The sequence below is a fragment of the Heterocephalus glaber genome, unplaced genomic scaffold (assembly GCF_053883595.1).
Source record: "Heterocephalus glaber isolate CG9 unplaced genomic scaffold, H.glaber_assembly_v1.0 deba00000768, whole genome shotgun sequence".
Lineage (NCBI taxonomy): Eukaryota > Metazoa > Chordata > Mammalia > Rodentia > Bathyergidae > Heterocephalus > Heterocephalus glaber.
The window spans coordinates 7,811,655-7,831,796 of NW_028258162.1; the positions used below are offsets into that span (position 1 = coordinate 7,811,655).

The 20,142-nt window shown below is 37.5% G+C and overlaps 1 protein-coding gene across 21 annotated transcripts in view; it reads left to right on the forward strand.

Annotated features, from left to right (window-relative positions):
• The window catches only part of Mllt10 (MLLT10 histone lysine methyltransferase DOT1L cofactor), a 185,767-nt gene that overhangs the window by 91,021 nt on the left and 74,604 nt on the right, over nt 1-20,142 (forward strand). The gene's annotated exons all lie outside the window — the stretch shown is intronic.

The window sequence follows — 20,142 nt, forward strand, 5'->3', positions numbered from 1 at the left end:
GAAGGAAAAAGAAAAACCAAAATCTCAATTTCTGATTGTTTCTAGCTAGTGTACAGAAATCTAGTTGCTTTAAGTTGGTCTTATATCCTGCAACCTTGCCAGAGCTTTATTAGTTTTAGAAAATGATTGATGTATAGGATTTTTTTGTATAGATGATCATGCCATCTGAGAAATATGGTAGTTTTACTTTGTCTTTTCCGATCTAGATGCCCTTTATTTTTTTATTATGCTGTTTAGAAACCCTTACACATTGTTGAATAGAAATAGCAAGAATGGACCTTTTTGCTTTGCTTTTGACCTTAGGAGAAAGTATTTAAACTTTGGTCATTACATACGATGTTGGAGACGTTTTTTCCTATCACTAGTTTGCTGAGAGTAACCATCAGCCGTGGATATTGGATTTTGTAATTTATTTATATTTTTAATAGATATATTGAAGTAATTACATGGAGTTTCCCCTCTTTTTTACTTTGTTATCATGATGTATTACTTTGCTTGATTATTTCATGTTAAAACAACCTTGCTTTCCTGGGACAATTCTTACTTGGTCTTGATGTATTTATCATATTTTATTTATTACTCAATTCATATTTTCAAAGAAACTCTTACATCTTAAGTTCAGAAGGGACATTGGCCTATAATTTTCTAACACTACCTTTGACCTTGGTGTCCTAATGCTGATTTCCTAAGAATGAGTTTTAATTATTTCACTCTTTTCTAGAAGTTTGTGTAGATTTGGCATTATTTCTGAATGTTTGTAGGTATCACCTCTGAAGCCATCTAAAACTGGAGTTTTCTCTATGAGAAGGTTTTTAGATACAGTTCATGTTATTTAATGGACAAGAGGGGCTATTTAGGTTACCTAATTCTTTTTAAAAAATATATTCAGGGCCCGGGGATTTACCTCAGTGGTTCCTCCACTTGCCTTGCAAGTGCAAGGTCCTGAGTTCAATCCCTGGCACCCCCCCCCATATATATATATATATATATATATATTCAGTATTGATCGTTGGGCCGAGTCAACCATTGAGCTAAGTCCTCAACCCTTGTGATTAACATGTGTTGTGATTCACTGATCTTCTGGACACATTCTCACCCAAAGTTCACAGTTCACTTTAGGGTCACTTCAGTGCAAAATCTATGGGTATTGATAGATGTATAATGATTTCTACCTACCACTTAGTCCAGAATATAACTGGCCTAAAAGACTCTGTACTATCTATACATCCCTCTCTTCTCCTTAAGCCTTGGGAGCCACTGATCTTTTTACTATCTCCACGATCTTGTCTCTTCTAGAATGTCATATTTGTAGTTAGAATCATACAGCATGTAGCCCTTTCATAGTGGCTTCCTTCACTTGGTTATGTTATTTAATTTTTTTTTTGGTTTTTGTTGTTGTTGTTGTTATATTATTTAAATTTTTCCCAAATCTTTTCATGGCTGGATAGCTCATTTCTTTTTAGCACTGAATAATACTCCGTTGAACACCAGCCTGCTGAAATGGGTTGTTTGTAGGATTTGGTAGTTATGAATAAAGCTGCTATAAACATCCCCGTGTAGTTTTTTTGTGTGGATCCACACAAGGACATGAGAGTGGATTTTGTTGGATTTCTTTCCTCATTGTAGTGGAAAGATTAAATTTCTCATTATTAAATATGATGTTAGCTCTCCGATTTTTATCAGCTTGCTAAGTTGCTAAGTTTTGTCTTTATCAAGTTGCTAAGTTGAATTATGAATACTGATTTTTTTCAAGTCCCTTTGTATCTACTACTATGAGCATGTGACTTCAGCCTGTTAATATGGCGGCTTACATTAATTGACTTTCAAATGTTGAACCAACTTTCATACTTGAGATGAATCACATTTGGTCATGAGGTGTAATTCTTTTCTTTACCCCTGCTGGTACTGGATTGAACCCAGGGTCTTCACAGTAAGTTACAGGATTCAATTTGTTAATATTTTGTTGAAGATTTCCCCAGAAGAGTGGTTTATAGTTTAATGTTTTTGTCTAGCTTTGGTGTTAGGGTGGTGCTGGCAACAGGATGAGTTAATAAATATTCTCACCTGATTCTCTCTCCTGGGAGATATTGTAGAGAATTGGTATTATTTCTCAGATGTTTAATAGGATTCACCCTCAAACCCTTTGGGCCCAATGCTTTCTGTTTTAGAAGACTATTAGTGATTATTACAATTTCTTTTCTTTCTTTTTTTTTAGTACAATTTCTTTACTGGATGTTGGTTTGTTCAGTTCTCTGTTTCTTTTGTGAGTTTTTCAAGTAATCATTGCATTTCATCACTTACCATAGTTTTGGGAACAAAGGTGTTCAATAGTATTTATTATTTTAATATTGGTGGCATTTGTAGTGATAGCCAGCCCCTCTTTCATTTATGACAATAATTTGTATCCTCCTTTTCTTACCTTCATGAGAAGCTTGTTTATTTTTATTGATTTTTTTTTTGTTTGCTTTAACAGACCTGAGGATTGAGCCTAGGGGGACAATAAGCTAGACTTCTAGCTCTTGCTCTTTAAAATTTTATTTTATTTTATTTTTTGGTACTGGGGATTGAACTCGGGTCCTTGCGCTTGTGCAGCAGGTGGCGTTAAAATTTTATTTCAGACAAGGGTCTTGCTAAATGCCTAGGCTGACCTCAATTTGTTATTCTCTTACCTCAGCCTCCTGAGTAGATGGCATTGCAGTGATGTGCTACTACATTTGGCTTTATTCATTTTTTGGAAACCAGCTTCGATTGTGTTCTTTCTCTGTTGATTTCCTGTTTTCAACTTCACTGATTTCAGCTTCAGACTTACATAATTTATTTTTATTTGCTTACTTTGGGCTTAATTGATTGTTTTCTTATTTACTTAGGGTTATTGAGTTTATTCTTTTCTGCTACATGCATTCAATTCTCTAAATTTCTCTTAAGTGCTACTTTTATTGCATCCCACAAATTTTCTTTTTAAGACAGAGTTTCACTCTGGACTTGCTGTGTAGCCTAGACTGCCCTCAAACTCAAGATATTCCTGTTTCAGCCTCTTGAATGCTGGATTTCAGTCTTGTACCATCACTCCCAGATCCACAAATTTTTGTGATCATGTATTTTTATTTACTTCAAAATATTTAAAAATATTTCTTGAGATTTATTCCTTTGACCCTATGTATTATTTAGAAGTGTGTTGTTTAATCTTTGTGTATTTGGGGGTTTTCCAATTACCTTTTTATTGTCGATTCCTTTTTTCCCCTTATTTTTTGTTTCTAAGCTTTTTTTTATTATTACATATGTGCCATACATAGTGATCACATTCATCATAAGAAATTTGTACCTGTACATAATGTCTTAATTCTTTTTTCCCATTTTCCTCTCCTCTCTTCAGTCTTTCTTTCCCTCCCCATTTACAACAGCTTTGTTTCCATTTTTTCCCTTTCAATCCATTTTCTCTTCCTCCCCTTCCCCACACATGTTCCCCTTTCCTGATATCTATCCTCTGTTTTGCGCCTTATTTATCCTTTGGCTTTCTCACACAAGAGAAATAATATATTTAAACTTGTGTGTCTCACTTAATTAATTAATTAGTTAATTTTTTGGTACTGGGGATCTAACTTAGGACCTCGCGCTTGCCAGGCAGGCACTGTGCCGCTGAGCTAAATCCCCAGCCTTCATTTATTCTATAATAGTATCACAGTAAATGTTTTGAAAAGTGTATTATGGGTGTGTATGTGATGCTCACGTTTTAAGGAGTATTTCTGTTGATAAATTGTTAATTTTTAACTTTATGAGTTTTATTAAACAATGTATACTTGACGGGAAAATAAAATATCAGTAAAATAAAAAACTAGGCCATACTCATCACCTCTCTTGTCTTCCTCTTTTGTCAAGAGCTTCCTAGGGCGGGGGATTTAGCTCAGTGGTGCCACTGCCCGCCTCGAAAGCACAAGGTCCCGAGTTCCTTCCCCGGTACCAAAAAAAGAAATTTGAAATAAAAATTTTCTGCCTTGCAAGCGCAAGGACCCAAGTTCGATCCCCAGTACCAAAAAAAAAAAGCTTTTTGGGGCCGGGGATTTAGGTCAGTGGTTCTGGTGCCTGCCTTGCAAGCACAAGGTCCTGAGTTCGATCCCTGGTGCCAAAAAAAAAAAGGAGCTTCCTATTATACAATGTGTACTTAGCAAGAAAATGAAATATCAGTAAAATAAAATATCACCTATATACTGAGTGTTTAAGAATATCAACAGTTTGTCCAATGAACTGTTTGCTTGCTAAATCTAAAAAATAATGACAGAAATAAATGCCTATGTGAGCTACAATCAAACTACAAATAAAATTCTACCACAAAAATAATCTTTACTTCAATTATTGCACCTAAGACAGTTTTCACACATGAGAACAGCATGCTCCATACACAAGTATCACTTACACTGACAGCACATGTATTTTGCTTTCCTGTCTTTGGTAGGATGTACTTGACATCTTGCTGGTCTTCCTGTTCTCTTGGGAGGTTCTTATGATGTTTCATCTGTCTGTGCACCAGTCTGCTCCAGAATTCTTTTGTGGAGTTATTTGGGCAGAATTTTTGTTCTTTCGCTGTTGTAATTGATCATTTATCAAGTCTAGTCCCAGTCCTCCTAAGAAAATTTCTCCATGATAGTTTGTGCTTGTTAATTTCTTCATAAATTATGAAAGTATTTATGCCTCACATATTTAAGATCCAGTAAAATACAACCATTGGGTAATGTGTTTTGTTTCAAGTGACATCATAGTTGCTTGATAACTCCTCAACATCTACTCCACCTTCCCTTTTGGGTTTTTTGTTTTGTTTTGTTTTTGGTACCAGGGGATCAAACTCAGGACCTTGTGCTTGCAAGGTAGGCGCAGGAACCACTGAGCTAAATCCCCAGCCCCGGCCTTTTGTTGTAAAACGTAGCCAAGGTCTGGCTTCATTTGTGAGAGTTCACTATCAATCTTTGTTTGTTTGTTTTGAGAGATCTCAGTACCATTCCATTGGTAGCCAAGTCACCGGATGACTCACTTTTCAACCTCCTCCCAAAGTTGTAAAAGCAGATTTTCATATTGTACTGGATTGGGCTAATTAATTTTAGAAGAAAAATTAAAAAAAAATTAATAAATAATTATAAATGCACAGAAATACAACATGGTGCATAATGGGGGTAAAACTCACCCATTTACACTTTGACACATGTGCGTACACCTTGCTGTTTGTCGTACTAAGTGGGTGAACACAAAGATTGCTTCCTGTATTCCCTCAGTGCAGCTACTAAGATGTACAGCTGGCTAACATTAGAAAAGTATAGTTCAGGTATATTTTACTCCACATGGTGCCCCTTTTAACAGTATGGTCTTGAGGTGCATCCATTTTCCTGCAAATGAGTTTATCCTTCTTTATTATAGAGTAGTATTCCATTGTATATAAATACCACATTTTCTTTATCCATTCATCTGTCAGTGGGCATATGGGCTGTTTCCAAGATTTAGATATTATAAATTGTGCTGATATAAATAAACATGGGTGTGCTTATATCATGGTGGTATGATGCTTTTAACTTTTTTGGGAAGATAGCTAGAAGGGACACAGCTGGATGTCAGGGTTGGTGGGCTGAAGAGAGGCCCAGTCAGTCAGGTGAGGTTTCCAAAGAAAAGAACACTCTGGAACAGTCACCACAAGAAAGCAGGAACAAACTTTATTTTTCACCGTAGCACTTAACGGCAGTTTTTTTTTTATCAGTTTATTGAGACATAGTAAGACAAAATACTCTGGGTGACCTTGCAGGCCATGTGGAGCATGCATATGTTTGTCTATGGTGATTCATTATTATATAACCCCCATTGTGTACCTGCACCAAATGAGGGGGTTGTCCCTCAAGTGCCCTCAGTTGCCCTCAGACCCCCGGCTGTGACACATCCCTCAGTGGCCCCCTACACTAGGTCTAATGGAACCTCTAGTTGTTTTTTGTTGTTGTTTTATAGAAACAGTTTTTAGTTTAATGAACTTGTAAACAAAAAAGCTCCCATTTCAAAATAAAAAAATCCCAAATCATATAAATATTTACAGTGATTGCATATCTAAGCAACATACATAAATTTTCAGCTATAAGATGTTAACTAAATTTGTGACAAATATGCTTTTTTTAAAATACCAAGAATATTATAGAGTTAATGCAGAGTCCTAAGGATAATCTAGAAGTCACTAAATTTTTCTAAAGTCTTCACTTTATTTATTTATTTTTTGGTACCAGGGATCGAACGTGGGTCCTTATGCTTGCGCAGCAGGCGGCGAAACCACTGAGCTAAATCCCTGGCCCTAAAGTCTTCACTTTAGATGCTGTTCTAGTTGTGTTTTGTTTTATTTTTTGAGACAAGGTCTTGTCGTGTAGTTCAGGCTGGCTTTGAACTCACTATGTGGCCCAGGCTTCCATCGAACTTACAGCGATCTTTCTGCCTCAGCCTGCCAAGTACTGGGACTACAGGCATGCACCACTACACCCAGCCTAGTTTTGGTTTTTTTGAGGAATCTCCACACTGATTTTCCACAGTGGTTGCAACAGTCTACACTCCCACCGGCAGTGGAGCAGGGTTCCTTTTTTTACCCACAGCTTTGCCAGCATTTGTTACTGGATTTCTCGATGTTAACCATTCTTTCTGAAGTGAGGTGGAATCTCAGTGTTGCTTTAATTTGCATTTCTTGAATGACCAGTGATGTGGAACATTTTTTCATACATTTACTGTTTGTACCTCTTCATCTGAAAAGTATTTATTTCACGTGCCCGTTCTTGGATTGGGTGTTTAAATTTGGGGGGGGTGTGTGCCTTTTTTTGAGTTTGTTGTTTATTCTAGATGTTAGTTGTCTGGGGACTGGCTGGTAAAAATTTTTCCCCATTTAGTAGTGGTCTCTTCACTTTGTTGGTGGTTTCTTTTGCTGTGCAGAAGCTTTTTAATTTGATAAGATCTCAGTTGTTGATTCTTTGTAGTATTTCCTATGCGATTAGTTTTGTTTACAGTCTTTGCTTACACCAACGTCTTCAAGAGTTTTACCTATTTATTCTATCCTCCAGCAGATTAAGTGTTTCCGTTTTTTATATTTAGATCTTTGATCCATTTCAATTTTAGTTAGGTGCACAGTGAGAGATATGGGTTTAGGTTCAGTCTTCAGCATGTGGGAAGCCAGTTTTCTTAGCACCATTGATTAAAAAGGATATCTTTTTCTACTGAAGGTATTTGGGCCCTTTTTCAAAGATAAGGTTCCTGAGTGTGCATAGAGTTGTTTCTGTATCTTCTGTTCTGTTCCACTGATGGGTCTATTTTGTTTTTTGCCAGTACCATGCTGGAACCACTGAGCTACAACCCTGGCCATTGTCATTTATTTTTTATTTCATTGTACTAGTTTTTTTTCCTTTTTTCCGTTTTTTTCCATTGTACTATTGAAGTAGAACTTAAAGGAAAAAAATTTTTTTCCCAGTCTTGGCCACCGCCCCCCTCAGAGATCTCCCTTCTCCCCCACCTATACTCCTTGTTTTGGCAGAGATAAAATTGGCAACGATGTCTTGTAAACAAAGTTTATGTTATCTTGTTCTCACAACATTTATGAGGCTCTGTCTTCTTTCAAGGCTTAATTACAGAACTGTCTGCTCTTGTCCTGTTTCTGTAAATTCCATTGCTACATCACTAGAAAGGCCAACCTCTTTGACTGGATGCATAAAACTGGAACTTTTCCTTTGTTCTTGGCCCAACTTTTGGACATAAGTCCATTGAGCTTGTGTCACTGAAAACCTAGACTAAATCCTCCTGTTTCCCAGTGGGCTTGCTAGTATCTTAAACCCCACAACACTATGGACTGATAATATGCATTGGGTAATTTCAGTTCCTTTGGATTTTCTTAAGGAAGGATGTTCTATGAGCTAGTGGTCTATTTTGGAGAAAGTGCCGTGTGCTGATGAGGAGACTGTATTGTGTTATTGGGTGGAATACTCTATAGATACTACTAAGTCCATTTGTTCAAAGGTTTGATATAGCGCAGATATTTGTGTGTGTGTTTGTGTAGTTGATTTGTTGACTTGTGATGGTATTGAAGTCCCCTGTTACAATTGTATTAGTGCTTATGTGATTTTTCATATCCATTAGTGTTTGTTTTGTATAGTTGGATATGCCATTATTTGGTGTATATATGATTATTATCTCTTCCTCTTGGATTCTTTTTACCTTAATGAAGATGTAGTGACCTTCTTTGTCTCAGTCAATCTTGGCCTGAAATACACTTTGTCTGCAAGTAGAATAGCTACCCCTATTTTTTTCTGGGTTCCTGTTGCCTTTTAGTCTGTGATTTTTCTTCATGAGTTAAATGTGTTTCTTGTGTGCAGCATGTTGTTGGATCTTAGCTTGTGATCTGTTCTGCCAATCTTTTTCTTTTTGATTGGTGAATTGAATCCATTCATATTAATGGTTATAATTGATGGATATTGACTTAATCATTTTCATTATATTATTATTATTATTTTAAATTTATTTTATTTTTTTATATTGGGGATTGAACTCAGGACCTTGCGCTTGCGAGGCAGGCATGGTGCCACTGAGCTAAATCTCTGGCTCTTCATTATATTATTTTCTTGTTGTTGGTTTCTTTTCTTTCCCTTCTATTTACAGCAGTTGCTTGCTTTGACAGGGGGATTCATTATATTGGAATTCTTGGAATTGCCTTTTTCTAGAATATCCTTCAGAACTGTTTGAAATGGTGGTTTGGTGGTCATGAATTTCTTCAGGTGTTCTTTATCATGGTAATACAATGGTATCTCCATTCCTAACTTAATTCATTCCACAATTCTGGAAAAGATGACTGCATTCATGTTCATGTTGGAAAGAAGGCTGCAGTCTTGCTTGTCACTTGATGCAGAATTTGCAAACAAAAACAAAATTTTGAGAAATGCTTATGTTTGCAAACCAAATTGTTGGCGAGCAAAAGTGTTCATCAACCAAGGTACCACTGCATCTTATTTCTCCATCAATTTTGAAAAATAACTTTACAGGGTACATGAATCTGAGTTGGAGGTTGTTTTCTTTTAGGGGTTGAAAGCTCTTCTTGACTTAACAGTGTGTGTTAAAGTCTGCTGTGATTCTGATGGGCTTTCCTTTATAGGTGATTTGTTTCTTTTCTCTAACAGCTTCTAATTGTCTCTTCTTGTCTTGAATTTCTGTAATCTTGCCTGTTGCATGCCTTGGTGGTTTTTTTTCTAGTTATGGCTATTTGGGATTCTGTATGCCTCAGTTGAATGTATGTCAAAATTCTTTTTTTACACTTTGAACATTTTCTGGTATTACTTATTGAACAAGTTTTTTATGTCGTTTGTGCTAGCTTCTGAGATTTCATTCTGATTAATCTTACGTTATTCTTCTTTGCCTCATGTAGCAGTTGTCAGATTGATTTTTGATAATTCCTTGTTATATTTAAGAAGCCTTTTGTTAGAAGATCACCACTGCAACTCTGTCTTGTATATCTGATATTCCATCTTCACATTGGTTGAATCTGTGTCGAATACTTTAGAATTTTTAATCTCCAGGATATCTGTTTGAAAACACCCAGTTCTTTCCTGCAGTAAGCATTCATGGTTTCCCTGTCTTTCCTAAGGTCCTGTATTTCTAAATCTGTATCTGCTGTACTTTCACTAACCATTTCCTTCATTAATGGTCATCATCTTGTTAATTATCTGTAATTCTTTCTGTTTTGGTTTTATCAAGAGTTAGTCATCTGTTTTATTACTTCTGCTAGTAACATTTCAGGAAGTTCTGCTGAGTGGGTTTTAGTTTCTTCCACCCCAGGCGCCCCCCCCCCCCCCCCCCCCCCGTTTGCCTTGGATGAGTTGGGTTGTATCTTGTTTCTGTGTTTTCTCAAATTCATATTCTCTCTCTCTTATTTTATTTTCTGCACTAAGGTTTATAAATTGCTTATGGTAGGTACTTATTACTAGTATTGAGTCCTGTTAAGAAAATGACTACTTTTCAGAGATGTCTTCTAGCCATAGCTGGATTCTGGCCTTAAGAGTTGGTCCCAGGGCCCTGTGTCTTCTGTTTACTATGGATGAAAGGTTGTAGCCTGTTTAGCCTGACACCCAGTTCTTTGGTAGTGTGCTGTAGTATTGTTTATGACACCCAGGCAGTCTTGGCCTACAAAGAAGATCAATTGATGATAACCACTATATCACCTTGGCTAAAGTAGAACAATCAGTGACAGTAGCATCAAACACAGAGCAGAAAATGACAAACTGTGATGACTAATAATTTGCCACCTTTAACCCTAGGTACTGTTATACTTATGTAACAAAATCTGAGACAAATCAGAAAATTATATTCTGTAAATATGTACTCAATGGATTAGTTTTACCCTAAGAGGAGAAAACTTAAAAGGGAAAAAAGGAAAAATAGAGAAATGAAAGAAGAGATTTAGTGAGGCTGAAGGACAAAGGAAGATTACCTAAGGCTGAGGAAACTGGTGAGGAAGACAGAAGGGAGGAAAGAAAGAAAACAAAACAAAAACTCTAAAAACAATATCCACACTCACAAAAAAAGCAATTAAATAAAACAAACCAAACAAAAATTTTTAAAAAGAGCAGTAACAGAAAAAAATTTCTCTGTGATTTTAAGCCTATGGTTATCTTTTGAGGTCTCCAGTTTTGTACTGGTGTCAAATTCAAGATGTAACTCTGCTCTTGCTGATTGACAAGGGAGACAGTCAGATCCCAGATCTGTGCTGGATAATTCCTGCAACCAGGCAGTAGGATTAGGGTAGAGTGCCTGTCTAGGACTTTCAAATCCACAGAAATTCAAGCTGAACCTGGACTCTGGTCATGGGGTGGGGCCTGAGTTGTTTAGCTTATAACACCCTAGGTGTCTTTTGTTGGCCTGACCGTAGCTCCCAGGACATGGACATCTTTTGTGGATGTCTCGCACCCAGTCACTGTGGGAGTTTAATACTGGGTGCCTGGAGATGAAGCCAACTGCACCTGCTGTGATTCCCAGGTTCAGTTGGCCCCTCCCTAAAATGACATCTGACCAGGTATCCTCTCCAGAGGATATGACAGATGCTGGGCTGGAGTAATTCCAAAGCTGTTATAGTGCATTGTGTTCAGGGCTCTGTGGTGCATTTCTACTGGTGCATTTCTCCCTGGAATCCTGTGCAGGTGCCTGCTTTCACTGTGTCTGTGAGAGCCAGGATCCGGGGAGAAAGTGCAGATTGCCCCTTCTTTTCTGTGTGTTCTGGTCCGACTCTTCACTTCCTCCTGGGCTCTAGTTTTCTCGTCAGCTCTTTCCTGGGTCTCGAGGATCTACCTCTCTCCTTTTTTACCCCAAGGTGTTATTTTCCAGTTTCTGGATTCCAAATCTTTGGAGGCTGATTTGTTGGTGCTCACACTCCACCGTCTTCTTGGAAGTCTGTTGTTGATTTCTAGTTTAATTTCATTGTGATCCAAGAGAAACACATTGTATGATGTCTGTTCTTATAAATTTATTAAGATCTATTTTTATGGCCCAGAATGTAGACTGTCTTGGTGAATGAGCTTGAAAGAATGTGTAAACTGCTGTTGGATAGGTTGGGTAGTTTGGGGTTTTTTGGGCAGTGCTGAGGATTGAACCTAGGGCCTTGTACATACTAGGCAAGTGCTCTATAACTAGCTCACTAGCTATATTCCCAGCCTTGGATAAAGTTGTTGACAGATATCAGTTATGTCCAATATCATTTACAAGGGGTAACCAAAATACACAATGAATGTTTAAATTGGAAAAGGTTTGTTACAACGAAAGGCACATTGCCAATGATACACCTCAAAATAGTGCTCTGTAGTTCAGATATACTTATCACATGGATCTTGCCACTTTCTGAAGCAGTTATAGAAATCTTTAGTGAATGTCTTTACCAGGTGTGATAAAAACGATGGTTGCTGCTGTCTTGTGCCATCCGGTAGAAAGGCAAGTCCAGAGTGTTCTCATCTACCTTTTTTCACTGGATCTGACACTGCATAATCTCTGGCTCTTCCCCCAGATCAGAATGACCAGGAAAGGCAAATATTTTGAATCAGTTCAGGACATGGAGGGATGTAGGACAGTACAACTAAAGACATTCAGGAAAGAAGACTTCAGAACTGCTTCAGAAAGTGGCAAGAATGATGAAATGAGGGTGTTTGTTTTGTTTTGCTTTTTGGTGCTGAGGTTCGAACCCAGGGCTTCACACTTGCTAGGGAAGTGATCTACCACTGAGCTGAATCCCCAGTCCCTGGGATAAGTGTGTTTGAAATGGGGGTGTATTTTGAGTGGGATTAATGGCAATGTCTTTTATTGTAATAATTAAAAAAAATTTAAACATTCATTGTATTTTTTGATCATACAGTATAGGTCCTTCACTCATTTTTTTCCCCTGTTGGAGCTGTCTCTCTCTAATGGAGGAGTGTTAAAGTTTTCAGCTATACTAGTGGGTTCATTTATTTCTCCTTGAAATTCTGTTTTTACCTCACATAGTTTGATGCTCTGTATCAATCAAATACACATTGAAATATTAATCTCTTTATATAATGTTCTTTATCTTGTATAACTTTTTTCTCTGAGAGGTGGTTTATTTATACTTAATATTAACCACTACTGCTTTAATTTTGATTAGTATTCCCCCCCCTTAAATGGGAATCTTACTTATTTCAGGGTGGCTTTGAACTCACTGTGTAGCCAGGCAGGCCTTGAACTTGGCAGTCCCACCTCAGCCTCCCTAGTGCTAGGATTACAGGTGTGAGCCACCATGCCTGGCATAGTATAGTATGTCTTTCTCTCTCCATTTCCTTCCAGCTATATGTGTCTATATTTAAATTTGGTTTCTCATAGAGAGCATTTAAAGTTCTTGGTTTCCGATTCACTCTGACAATTTTTATTTTCTATTGGCGTGTAATTGATGTTTAAGGTGATTATTGATATAGTAGGTTAATAGGGACCATATCCATTATTTGTTTTCTGGTTTGTTGGCCTTGGTTTTGTCTTCCACATCTTTTCTGCCTTTTGTGATTTCCATTTTCTTCCTTGTTTTTGGCGTGTATTGTATTTTGCAATACAATTAATCCAAGTCCACTTTCAAATAGCATTAAAGGAAAAGTACTTTCTGATAACAAAGATTTTTGATATTTTTTTCTTCAGTTCCTTGTATCATTGCTGCCATTCATTTCACACAGGTATAAGCTCTATACATAGTACATAAGTAATCCTGTACTTTGTTGCTATTTTGAGCAAACTGTTACTTGTTAATTAAAAATAATAAAGGGGGCTAGGGATTTAGTTTAGTGGTGCCTTGCCTGGCAAGTGCAAGGTCCTGAGTTTGATCCCCGGTACCAATAAAGAGAGAGAGAATGAGCCCCACCATGTGAGACTCTGGTTAACTAGTTTCTCAGGACAGGCCTTGTTAACAGAATGCTTTGGACACCTCAGAATGAGTCTTTGCTGTGGGGCGAAGTGCTGGGGATCTTCCTCTGAGATGCACAGTAAGGAACTGCTAGAACTTCAGAGGTACATTTACAATTGTGAGGGCCCCACTTAGACTGGGTCCCACCAAGTTCTTCCTCCCAAATTTAGTCTACACCGAGCCGGTGGCATTATCAGTTACAGCTTTTGTTTCTTTCCATGGACCTGGTTCCTGTGGAGGGTTCGGTTGGTGGATTGGTCAGTTAAGTTATTTCTCCCTATCTTTGTATTAATCTGTCCAATTTTTGGGTAGCTGTTTCTTCTGTGACCTCCTTAAGAGTAAGTAATTTTTGTTTGGTTAGATTTTTACTTCTTTTAGGATAGAGTGAAGACTGTTAAGCTCTTGGACTAGAAACTGGAAATCCTGGTGTAGGCTTTTTTTTTTTTTTTTTTGGTACCGGGGATTGAACTCAGGACCTTGCACTTATGAGGCAGGCACTGTGCCACTGAGCTAAACCCCTGGCCCTGATGTAGGCTTTTAAAAACAATTAAAATTTTTTTTGATGTAGGCTCTTAATGGTATAAACTTTCCTCTGAGTACTATGACACAAATTTCCATATGTTGTATTTGCATTTTTATTTAGTTAAAAAAAATTCGTGTTTTTCTTTTGATTTCTTCTTTGATCCATAGGTTACTTAGAAATGTGTGCTTTTAATTTTGAAATATTTGAGAATTTTTGTTATTTTTAGTTTAATATTTATATGATGTCATTCCTGTAAATTGATTGATATGTTTATGACTGAGTATATGAATTATCTTGTTAAGTGGTCTTTGTGCTTTCCACAGAATGTATATTTATTTCTATTTGCATGAAAGTTTCCTACAAATACCCGGTCAAGTTAATTTGTATCACATTCCTCACCCCCTTATTCACTTTTTTTAATGCTTTTTTTTTTGTACTGGGGATCGAACTCAGGACCTTGCGCTTGTGAGGCAGACAGTAGAGCCACTGAGCTGAATCCCTGGCCCCTTACTCACTTTTTAAAACAATAAATTTTATTTTATCTCATTTCCTCTTCAAGTACCCTTCGCTTCCTGTGTACAAAAAGCCATTTTCACTTTTTTTCTGGTCCCTTCTTCCTGTCTGTCCCCCTTCTCCCTTGTTCCCCTTCACTTTTGAACACTTTCTTCCCATTTCCAAACATCCATCGCACATTTAAATCCTTATTTTCACTTTTGATTATCTCACACCTGAGAAGCAATGCAGTATTTAAACACGTGTGTCTGATTTATTTCATTTAGGAGTGTGGTCTCAAGATCGATCCATTTAGCTATAAATGTCTGAAGCTCATCCTCTTTTATGGCAGAGTCGTACTCCATTGTATATAAAAAAACATGTCTTCTTGATCTACTCATCGATTGACAGGCGTTTGGGCTGTTCCCAAAATTTAGCTATTACAAACTGTGCCGCTACATACAAGGGTGTGCGTATATTGCTGTGGTATGATGGTTTTAATTCTCTCCAGAAGATACCAAGAAGGGGGAATAGCTAGGTCAAATGGAACGTCTTGTTTTAGCTTTTTAAGAAATGTCCACACTGATTTCCACGGTGGTTGCACAGTCTGCACTCCCATCAACATTGTAAAAGGGTTCCTTTTTCCCCACAGTCCACCCAGCATTTGTGATTGATAGGTCTCCCACCACCTCAGCAGCTATTATGTATAGTTGCTGCCCTCTTCCTATGGTGCCTTGCCCCTTCCCCTGTGTGACGTCATGCCAAGATGGTTGCTCCCACCAAAGAACAAACCCTTCTTCCCAGCATGCCCCTGTTTCCACCTAGAGAGTAACCTAATACTCACCTCCTACCACCTAGTGACATCACCGGCTCCTCCATTCCCTAGTCACTACCTCAGTCAACCCCGCCTCAGCCCCTACAAACCCCACCCCAGTCTCTATAAAAGACTCTCCCTGCCCCAGCCATGTTGCTTTTGTCTCTCCTTTGTTCAGAGACAGCTCGGCAGATCTATTCCCCTAATAAAGGCTTGTTGTGGCCTGGTCTGGTCTTGGTCTTCGGCCCTTTTACCTGACAGTGATTGGTTGATTTCTTTTTTGGGGTGGGGGTGGGGGAGGGTACCCGGGATGGAACTCGGGACCTTATGCCTGTGAGGCAGGCGGCAGAACCACTGAGCTAAATCCCTGGCCCTGCCATTTCTAATTCTTATCTGAGAATCTTAAAAAAAATTTCAGATGCCTATTTTTGGATTGGGTCTTTAAATTGGGGGGGAGGGTGTCCAATTGTTTTTTGAGTTCTTTGTATATTCTAGATAGTCTTTTGTCTGAGGAACAGCTGGTAAAACATTTTTCCCACTCTGTGGGTTGTCTCTTTACTCTGTTGGTGGTTTTTCTTGCTGTTCAAAAGCTTTTTTAATAAGATGAGGTCCCAGTTGTTGATTTTTTTTTTGTAGTATTTTCCATGTGGTCTGGGTTTTGTTTGTGAAGTCTTTGCCTACTCCTCTGTCCTCAAGCGTTCTACCAATTCTCTCTTCCAGCAGATTTAGTGTTTCTGTTTTTAATATTTAGATCTTTGATCTGTTTCGATATTAGATTAGTACATGGTGAAAGATAGGGGTCTAGTTTCAATCTTCGGCCTGTGGAAAGCCAGTTTTTTCTAACACCATTTATTCAAGAGACTTTCTTTCTTCCAGTGAAGGTGTTTGGCTCCTTTGTCAAAAATACGGTGGCTGAGTATTGTCTGGAGTTGTTTCTGCATCCCTTAGTCTGTTTCATTGATCCTCAGATGTGTTCTTTTGCCAGTACCATGGTGTTTTTATCACAGTAGCTTTGTAGTATAGTTTCAAGTCCGGGATTGTGGTGCCCCTGCCTTGCCCTTTTTTTGTCAAGAATTTCCTTTGCTGTCCTAGGTCTCTTCTGGTTCCAAATGAATTTTAGGATTTTTTTTTTCTAATTTTGTGAGATATGCCATTGGGATTTTGATTGGGATTGCATTGAATCTGTATAAAAATTTTGGAAGTATGGCCATTTTCACTATGTTGGTTCTTCCTATTCAAGAACAAGGGGTCTCCTTTTTCAGAGTGCTGTAGTTTTCAATGTAGAGGTCTTTTGCCCCCTTTGTTAGCTTGATTCATAGGTATTTCATTTTTTGGGGGTGCTACTGTGCAAGGGATTGTTTCTCTAATTTCTCTCTCCACGAGTCTGTTATTTGTGTACAGGAAGGCTATTGATTTTTGAGCGTTGACTTTGTATCCAGCTATGCCACTGAATTTGGTTATCAAATCTAGAAGTCTTTCAGTGGAGTTTTTTGGGTCTTCTATGTAGAGTATCATATCATCTGCAAATAGTGATAATTTAACTTCTTTGTTTCCTATCCTTATTACTTTTATTTCTTTCTCTTGTCTAATTGCTCTGGCTAGTGTTTCCAGAACTACATTGAACAAGAGTGGTGATAGTGGACATCCTTGTCTTGTTCTTGATTTTAGAGTGAAAACTTTGTTTTTGTTCAGTTAGTGTGATGTTGGCTGTTGGTTTGTCATAGATGGCTTTTATCAGATTGAGATAAAAGACCATACCAATTTTCTGTAGGGTTTTTATCATGAATGGGTGTTGGAACTTATCAAATGCTTTTTCTGCATCTATTGAGAGGATCATATAGTTTTTGTCTTTGGCTCTATTAATATAGTGTATTACATTTATTGATTTACATATGTTGAACCATTCCTGCATCCCTTGGATGAATCCAAGTTTCTGTTTGCCAGTATCTTATTGAGAATGTTTGCATCTATGTTCATTAGGGAGACTCATCTATAGTTCTCCTTTATTGGTTGGATACTTTTCTGGTTTTGGTATCAGGGTAATGCTTGCTTCCAGGAATGAATTTCTTTCAATGTCATGAAAGAGTTTGAGGAGTAGTGGCATTAGGTCTTCCTAAATTTCTTGTAGAATTCAGCAGTGAATCTGTCAGGGCTAGGGCTTTTCTTTGTTGGTAGGCTTTTAATTACATATTCAGTTTCAATGGCTGATATTGTTTTGTTTTTTTTTGGTACTGGGGATTGAACTCAGGAACTTGTCCTTGCGAGGCAGGCTCTGGAACCACTGAGCTAAATCCCTGGCCCCTGTTACTCGTTTATTTAGAATTTCTATGTCTTCCTGATTCAGTTTTGATAATTCATATGTATCTAGGAATCTGTCCATTTCTTTCATATTTTCCATCTTATTAGAATACAGGTTTTCAAAGTAGGTATGATTTCCAGTTTCATTGCACTGTGGTCTGATGATATGCATGATAATTTCAGTTTCTTTGCATTTACTTAAGCATGTTCTATGAACGAGTAAATGGTCTATTTTGGAGAAAATCCCATGTGCAGATGAGAGGAATGTGTATTCTGATGTTGTGGGGTGGAACACTCTGTAGACATCTACTAAGTCCATTTGTTCAAAAGTTTGGTTCAGTTCTAATATTTCATTGTTGATTTTTTTGTCTAGTTTATCTGTCTATTTTTGACAGTGGGGTATTGAGATTCCCCATTATAACTGTATTAGTGCATATGTGATTTTTCATGTCTGTTAATATTTTTTTCATATAAACACCAGAAATAGGAGGTAATACCACACAGGAATAGCTCAGCCTGAACAACAAGTGGTTCCAGCTAATAACATCAGATAGGGTTTCTTTGCTCCCTTATGTTCTTTGGAGATGGTTATAGTGTTTATAGGTCTGGAGGTGAAGAACTGCAGATAACTGGTGCTGGATGGAGTAGCCTTATTTTTTTTCTATGGCAGGTTGATAATTTTGTAACATGGTGATTGGGTTGAACAAAATCAAAGTACAGTTGTAACTGATCTCCCCTTCTTCCTGGGTGAGCGAGCAGATGATTTAATATTGATGTTGGCGTCCTTGAACATGCCCCCCAGAAATATTTGTTTCATATAGTTGAGTGTGCTGCTATTTCATGCATATATATTTATGATTGTCATCTCTTCCTCTTTTGGATTGTTCCCTTAACAAGTAAGTATGTAGTGACTTTCTTTGTCTCTCTTAATCAGTCTTGGCTTGAAATCCACTTTGTCCGCAAATAGCATAGCTACCCCTGCTTTTTTCCAGGTTCCTGTCACATAGAATATTGTTTTCCATCTCTTGACTTTCAGTCTTTGAATTTGTTTTTTGAATTAAATGTGTTTCTTTATTTTCTTTTTTTAAACTAATTTTTTTATCCCGTTCCCCCAAGCCCTCTCCCTCCTTATGTACAAAAGCTTTGTTTCCATTTTTTCCTTCTATTTTCCTGTCCCCTCCTTCCCTTTTCCCTCCCTCTTCCCTTGTTCCCTTTCCCATTTGAACATTTTCTTCCCATTTCCCAATATCTATTATATATTTTAGTCCTTATTTCCACTTTTGGTTTCTCACATCAGAGAAGTAATGTGGTATTTAAACACGTGTGTCTGATTTATTTCACTTAAGAGAATGGTCTCAGGGTCCGTCCATTTAGCTATAAATGTCTGAAGCTCATCCTTTATGACAGAGAAGTACTCCATTGTATACAAAAAACCCCCACATCTTCTTTATCCACTTGTCAGCTGATGGGTATTTGGGCTTTTTCCAAGATTTAGCTCTTATAAACTGTGCTGCTATAAAATGAGTGTGGATATATTGCTGTGGTATGATGCTTTTAATTCTATTGGGAAGATACCAAGAAGAGGAATAGCTGGGTCGAATGGAACCTCTGGTTTTAAGTTTTTGAGGAATCTCCACATTGATTTCCACAGTGGTTGCACCAGTCTGCACTCTCACCAACAGTGGAGAAGGGTTCCTCTTTGCCCACAGCCCTACTAGCATTTGTTATTAGTTGATTTCTTGATAGCAGCCATTCTTTCTGGAGTGAGCTGGAATCTCAGTGTTTTTTTTTTTTCTTTTTTGGTACTGGGGATTGAACTCGGGTCCTTGCACTTGCGAGGCAGGCAGCGGAACCACTGAGCTAAATCCCCGGCCCCTCTCAGTGTTGTTTTAATTCGCATTTCACGAATGGTTAGGGATGCTGAACATAATTTTATATATTTATTTGCCATTTCAAATTCTTCATCTGAGAACTGTCTTCATTTCGGATGTCCAATTTTGGATCGAGTCTTTAAATTTGGGGTGGTCTGATTTTTTTAGCTTTATATATATATATATATATATATATATATGATAAAAATCCTTTATCTGATGATGAATTGCTGGTAAAATTTTTTTCCCACACTATGGGTTGTCTCTTCACTCTGTTGATAGTTTCTCTTGCTGTGCAAAAGCTTTCTTTTTTAGAATCAAAAAACCAATTTATCATGGCTTTGTAAAAAAAAAAGAAAATCACCCTTACCCGAGTAAGCTAAAACTAAACTATTTAAAAGTATCAAACTTTTAAATAGTTCTCTTTTCATTCTGATAAAAAATGTTACAAAATCACCAGACTACATTTGTGTACGTTAGATTCCTTTTAGGACAAGACCTCAAAAATAGTTAATCCAGTCTCAAAAACATCATCTCAAGTCCAACAGACTCTTGACCCATTTAGAAGATCTGACATTAAGTATACATAATCAGAGCACATAATTTATATATTTTATAATTATCAGGTTTTCTTTTAATTTGTAATTTAGAATTTATTGGTAGAAATAACACACACACACACACACACAGACCCCTGAAAAAGGTAAATTTCAGG